The sequence below is a fragment of the Ixodes scapularis genome, unplaced genomic scaffold (assembly GCF_016920785.2).
Source record: "Ixodes scapularis isolate PalLabHiFi unplaced genomic scaffold, ASM1692078v2 PGA_scaffold6__148_contigs__length_123643588, whole genome shotgun sequence".
Lineage (NCBI taxonomy): Eukaryota > Metazoa > Arthropoda > Arachnida > Ixodida > Ixodidae > Ixodes > Ixodes scapularis.
Window position 1 is genome coordinate 95,401,626 of NW_024609881.1, and position 6,141 is coordinate 95,407,766.

The window sequence follows — 6,141 nt, forward strand, 5'->3', positions numbered from 1 at the left end:
AATAAATTATCTTTCATTTGCTGGTGCTGCTCCACTGCAACGCAACGATTATTTGGTGCAGATCAATGAAGCCAAGCGGAGTAAATTATCTTGGAGCCCTGTGGTATGCTGCACTTCATAAACCAGTGTTGCTTCGCAGCTTTAAAGGCTAAATATGTGAATCAGTTAGATGACAAGATTACTCCTCAAAAAACCGAAGAAAATGAAAGGTTCGAATAGAACACGCCTACACTGCTTTAAAAAATAATCTGGGTGATCTCACGTACGTAGCCTGTGCACTTTTAGCCTAGCGTTACACTTTGCTGCTGTATCAAATAGTTCAGCATATTCTTCCGCGCGAACAAGTGCAGCCTAACTCTGGCAATAAAAAAAAAAACAAAAAAAAAAAACATCATCATAAACACTTTTGTTACATACAGTCAGAAACTTGAAAATCTTCTGATGAAAAAGGACATAAAGAGAACGCCCTACGCTCTACTATAAAATAAGCTTGTTGATATATGTCTCGAAGACTTCCACAAAAGCTTCAACAAATAATCTGAAAGAAGCAGAAGGAACTGAGAGGTTTCCAAAGTCGGAGTCGGCAGCAGAGTTGCGGAGTTGCCACTCTGGCGTTGGAATGATTCCGGAATCATTCCGCATTTTCGCGACCCCGGAAAGGAATGGGAATGGAATGGCGGCAACGTTGAGGGGAATGGAATGGGAATGGAATTAGATGGCCTTTTGCCCGGAAAGGAATGGGAATGAAATAAAACCAATTTTTTTTTATTATTACGGTTTACGGTCAGTTAAATTGAGCCAGTCAGCGAGTCATTTGCTCAGAAATAAAATGAACGGGAAATTGCTAGCCCGCGTCGAGCCCTAACAGACTTATAGGCAAAAATGCAGTACAAAAACCAACGTCAAAGCAGAGAGCGAAAAAAAAGGGAGGGGGGGGGGGGGGGGGCGGTCGCGCCTTTTAGGGACGCGCAGGCGACGGGGGCTTCACTGGCGTTACACGAGAGCGAAACAAGAAACCAAGCACCAGGCAAGAGAAACGAAGGAAGAAACCATGACACGGCTCCTCATAATCCTTCCTTCCTGCATTTTTTTTTTTTTTTGTTTTGTTTTGTTTTGTTTTGTTTTGCGACTGCATGGAGAATGCACGCGCACACGGATTGAGATCTGGGAGCGGGGACGGCTCATAACTCGCAGAGCTCCGATAACTCGTGTACTCGAGCGCCGCCGGAAGATGATCAGTTACTGTTTTCTTATAGTTCGAGGAGCGTTGTTTAGCGGGTGGCCAACCCTGCTGCCATCCACGTTCACTCGCGCTCACTCCTTTGAAGTGCAAAATGTGGGTTTTCTGCGGCATTAAAACAAAGCGAGATTCACTTCTCTTTTCTCCTCTTGCGCTTTGCTCCGAGGCTTGTTTTTTATACTGCATTTGCAGAGGAAGTCCGCCTTTTACTTCGTGTTTGTTCCGATGCTTGTTTTCTTTGTTATATGTTTTACATTCCAGTGGCTTAAGGTTACAAACAAGCTAGCGGATTCCCGCTCATTGCCTTTGACTTTAGTCTCTGCATACTTCGTTTCACCTTGCGATGGACCGCTGCGGACGCTACGAGTCACCCCAGGCAGCCCAGCCCCGTGAGGAAATACGTGCACGGCGCGTTGCTGCGCCCCAGGGTCACGCGACACTCATAAGGCACTGGGTTGGTTTCGATGGCTCTCGTGCTGTCTGTTACGGTTCCATCGTAAGGTGAAGTAGACTATCGTCACCGCTCTTGTGGTGTGACCGAACTGACTAGACCTGCAGAAAGACAGTCCCGCGCCAGACGAGGCGCGACCGCTGCTATGAGGGCCACTGAGAAGGGGAGTTTGGGCGCGAGCTGCTACTGAGGCCTCCGTTTTTGCATTATTTTTAATAATCCACCAACTCTAAATGGAGCTCTCGAAAAAAAAAAAAAAATGAAAGCCGCTTACAACTCCCTGTAACGCCGAATTAGAGCGCAGCTCTTGAGGAGGAGGAGGGAAGGGCACTGGGGGGGGGGTTAAACTAACCAGGGGGGGGGTCACGTTACCTTGGGGGTCACGTGACCCCCAATGCCGATGATGTCATCACTGACGTCACTGATGACGTCATCAGTGACGATGACGATGCGGGTACCGATGACGTCATTAGTGACGTCACTGATGACTTCACCAGTGATGATGACGATGACGATGCGAATGTCGGTGACGTCATCAGTGATGATGGCGATGACGATGCGGATGCCGGTGACGACATCAGTGACGTCACTGATGACGTCATCAGTGATGATGACGATGACAATGCGGATGTCGGTGACGTCATCAGTGATGATGACGATGACGATGTGGATGCCGGTGACGTCATCAGTGATGATGACGATGACGATGTGGATGCCGGTGACGTCATCAGTGATGATGACGATGACGATGTGGATGCCGGTGACGTCATCAGTGATGATGACGATGACGATGCGGATGCCGGTGACGTCATCAGTGATGATGACGATGACGATGTGGATGCCGGTGACGTCATCAGTGATGATGACGATGACGATGTGGATGCCGGTGACGTCATCAGTGATGATGACGATGACGATGTGGATGCCGGTGACGTCATCAGTGATGACGATGACGATGTGGATGCCGGTGACGTCATCAGTGATGATGACGATGACGATGTGGATGCCGGTGACGTCATCAGTGATGATGACGATGACGATGTGGATGCCGGTGACGTCATCAGTGACGATGACGTCATCGGGGGGTCACGCGACATCGGCGGGGGTCACGTGACCTCGAGGAGGGGGCCACGTGACCTCAGGGGAGTCATGTGACTTCGGGGGGTCACGTGACCCCCCACGAGGTCACGTGACCTTGGTGGGGGGCTCGCGCGGTGCATTATGGGACATTTCCCATGATGCACCGCGCGGTTACGCCGACGCCGACGCCGACGCCGACGGCGACGCCGCTCAAGCCGGAAACGGGCCCCTAAGAGCTGCGCTCTAAAAACGAGACAAAACATTTTCTGAAACTGCGTTCGCGTGCCCAGTTGAGGTATGTTCGATTGGAATTCAAACTTTGCAAGGCTTACCAATTGTGTCGGTTTTTACTGCCATCACCCGGTACATACAATCTCATCCACGCACTTCGGTCCCCGCGAAACGCCGGCAACTGAGAGCTCGCCGGGTGCATCTTCAATGACCTTGCAAGTAAATACCTCGGACGCGCACGCGGAAAGATATATTGTCTCATGTCCGAATAATGAGCAAGATGATCAACAGATGACAAGTAATAAACCGATAACGCCCGTTTAATGAACGAACCACAATGAACAAATTAATATTTGAGCCCAGCAGACGTTCTATTGATCGACTGGAAACACATAAAAAATTGAATTAAACATGATAGAATACCGAGATTCGTAAAACAAGCTTGAACTTATGCGTTTTAAGACAGGTTTCCTGACATGTTCTATGCGGTCCCTCGTGCTGCGCGGTAGAGGTTGGACTTTGTCAGAGGATGTGTTCTTGCCGCTGTGCATGGAGTCGCTTCCAGCAGCGTACAATTATGTAACTTATTTTTGCACCACGCCCAAACTGGGTAATTTTATGGTCTTATTAAACAAACACGTTGGCCGCGTATGTTCTTAAAGCTAAATGCAAAACAATTTGCAAAAAAAAAAGAGAGGATTTATGTTTTGCTCTTTGTTGCGAGCCACGTGGTCGCGAGACCGATGTCTTGAACAAGCATCGACATATCAAGGGGCTTTCTGAATGTTTGCAGTACAATATAAACAAACACTTCCGGCCACCAGCGCTCCGCTTAGTAAAATCAGTGCTTTCTTAAGCCATTTAGCTTTTTTTTTTTGCAATTTTTTATCCGTTTTATAATGTCATCTTTATGCAGCTTATGCCGGCAACACAATGTAACTGTCAAATGCCAATTTTTACCTTTAGGAATTAGGGGAATGGAATGGAACGATTGAGCCATTCTATAAGTGGAAATGGGTCCAATGTCCCCATTCCTAGGAGTTGAAAGGAATGGAATTCGAAAACACTAATTCTTCGGAATGGAATTGGAATGGAATGGGGGTGCTCATTCTGCAACACTCGTCGGCAGTGCCTTTTCACACTCAAATATAAGAGCACTTGATTTCCTTCAGAAGAACGCGCATTTTCTGTCCTCAGCTCACATCTCTGGGATATTCCCACGCAGGAATGAACTTTGAGGAATTTCGATGCCAACCACCCAGCAAAATAAACCATATTGTTTCCTTCTATATCCGAAAAGCAGTTTGAAGGCGAATCGTCTGCCGTGGAAAGAAAAACTGTGCTTCCTAAGGCAAAAGAAGGACAAGGTGCCAAAAGACCTACTGGGAACGTAGCAAGGAGAGACATCATGTCGTCAGCACAGTTTGATTTTTCCGGCAGCTTGAATAGGTTGCTAATCAAAAGGTGCCTGAACGCGGCCCGAAATTAACGGGAAGTGGAGTTTGTGTGTGCACTGGATTTTTAACGTATAACAGCAAAAGTGTTTTCAATGGTATTCTGGTTCAAACGGCGGGGTAAAAGGTAGAAAAAGCCATAATTAACCGTGAGGTGATTGCTGAGCAGCAGCAGTGACCAACTGTCAAGCAGAAGCAACGAATGCAGTGCGGCTGCCTTCAACACCCGAGTACTTGCAGGCTTTTAAAAACCAGAATGCACTCTTTCAGAAACTTTTAATGGATAGAGCGGTTACACATTGCAAAGGCATATGGCGTCCTTGCAAATTTCTGCGAGCTGTTTAGACTGGCAAAGAGACAGTCGATTCTTTCAACGAATCTCGCTGTGTGAACAGCTCTGGCTGGCAATTGCTGAAAAGTAAGAAGGGCATACATTGCAGCTGCGCAGTGATTGCTTAACACTTGAGCTGCTAGCTTCACCGACATCTTTGACGAGAAGGTCAAATTAAAATGCTTCTCGTTCAGCTTTGGCATAGAAAGGATCTCAAGTTCACGGTCCTTTTCATAAGCTTCCTTAATGTAGGAACTTCACTATGTAATCACCAACTTTGAAGTCGTATTGGAATAACATAGTTCTGAGGCACATAAATAGGTGCGAAGCATCGAAAAAGGAAAAAATGGCTTGCCATTGATATCAACGTAACGCTTTTCGGCAGTTACGATGCTTAAAAAAAGAGACACGTTCAGCTCCCTTGATCGCATACAAAAGCTACCGGCTCCAGAGCATGCTCTGGAGCCGGTAGCCCTTGTGGACGCTGCAGCGTCCGCAAGGGCGCTGTAGCACTGGAAAAGGAGACCTTTGTGAGCAAAAAAAAATAGCCAAGCGGCTTCTTCCACGGTGTTCCGACTTCTTTCGTCATGAACATGAGAGCCTTGTTTGCTAGCTTTTTGCCTTGCTGTCCACTAAGTTCTTCAAGTCCTTCGTACCTGTCAGACGAGGGGTTGTATGAAAGCTCTTTTTTGATATGCACTTCATCAAAGACTATGCTTCAGGCCCGATCGGCTCTAGAAAAAGAAGTTGCCCGGTTCTTTTTTAGTTCGAAAATGGCAGAGGAAAATCCAACCCTTAGTGGCACACGCTGAAGCCATAGCTGCAGTGACCTTACTGATGGCAGCCTGAGCAGTCGCCTGCAATACTTATAGTATTTGGGGCTTTGAAAGTAGAGGCCTAAAGCCAAGGCTTTGTTGTGGCTGCACCACCTCCGGCGAAACCGGCTCACATTGCTTATTCTAAGCTGGGCTTGAACGAGTGCAGCGACAGCAGGAGACACATCAACGCGGACACTCTCAACGAATTCGGCAACAGCCCTCATCTGACGTTGTCGTTGCAGCCTTCTTTGCAGCCTCTTGTTACGCTCTTGAAGCTGTCGAACCTTGGCTCTCAGGGCATTCTTCTTCTTCTTGTCGATGCTGCGGTTTTTGCCGGGCGGTGAAATTTGACAAATGACCCAAATCACGTCTCCCAGAAAAACTTGCTTTCGCCATCAATTTATTAAATGCATAATCTCTTCACATTCAAGAATACCCCTCAATGATTTTAAGTGTCTTTAAACAAGAACAGCAAGTATGACAGACTACACATATGCAATTAAGGTTAAGGGAAGCAGCAGTACATCTTTATGTCG

General features: G+C 47.2%; 1 pseudogene; it reads right to left on the reverse strand.

Moving 5' to 3' along the window:
* Positions 1–236: 236 nt before the first annotated feature.
* Positions 237–4,277, reverse strand: LOC120840816 (annotated as a pseudogene).
* Positions 4,278–6,141: the final 1,864 nt, after the last annotated feature.